Here is a 705-nt window from a genome sequence, read left to right on the forward strand (position 1 = left end):
TGGCTCAAATTTAGAACATTTTATTGTAAAATCTAAAAGAGGAAAAACTGGAGGATGTCATGGATCCAGAGGAGAACCTTGGTGACTTCCTAAGCTATCCTAATGTTTGGCTTTAGTTTTAAGGAGAAATATTTAGTGTTTCATCCTGTCAATTTTATTAGTTAGGGCTTACATTCGTGTGAAACTATCACACAAATAACCTGAAAGATGTGAGGATTTAGGCCGTGACAAACAACAACCTCGGAATCCTAAGACGAGTTAGGGCTTATATTGTATAGCAAGACTATACAAAAGGCCTAAAAATAAGGTGAGGATTTACGTTGCGTAAGCAAGCAACCTCAAAGTCCTATAACTTTGTTGTTTATATCTAAGGAAGGAAGACTGGTTTAGCTGGGGACTACATATTTTGCTATTGAAGATGGCTGTGCTGCCCACCATGCTAGCTCCAAGCTCCTCGCTGTGATGAGTTTGAGTTTTCAAGTGTGTCAAGTTATGATGTTAAATCAGGTGGCCCTATGGTTGTAGTTCTTTAAATTTTATGGGGTCATGTTAAAGTTGATTAAAGCGACACCGGTTAGGATCCTATGGTTCCCTCGTTCCGGCATCATTATTTTCTGTTAGATTCACTTAGTCCAAATGAACTTACTAAACACAGCTTAATGAGTTCCATAATTTCATTTAGATCGTGGGAAGCCTCATTAACAA

The sequence above is a fragment of the Phalaenopsis equestris genome, unplaced genomic scaffold, assembly GCF_001263595.1.
Source record: "Phalaenopsis equestris unplaced genomic scaffold, ASM126359v1 Scaffold000667, whole genome shotgun sequence".
Taxonomy (NCBI): Eukaryota; Viridiplantae; Streptophyta; class Magnoliopsida; order Asparagales; family Orchidaceae; genus Phalaenopsis; species Phalaenopsis equestris.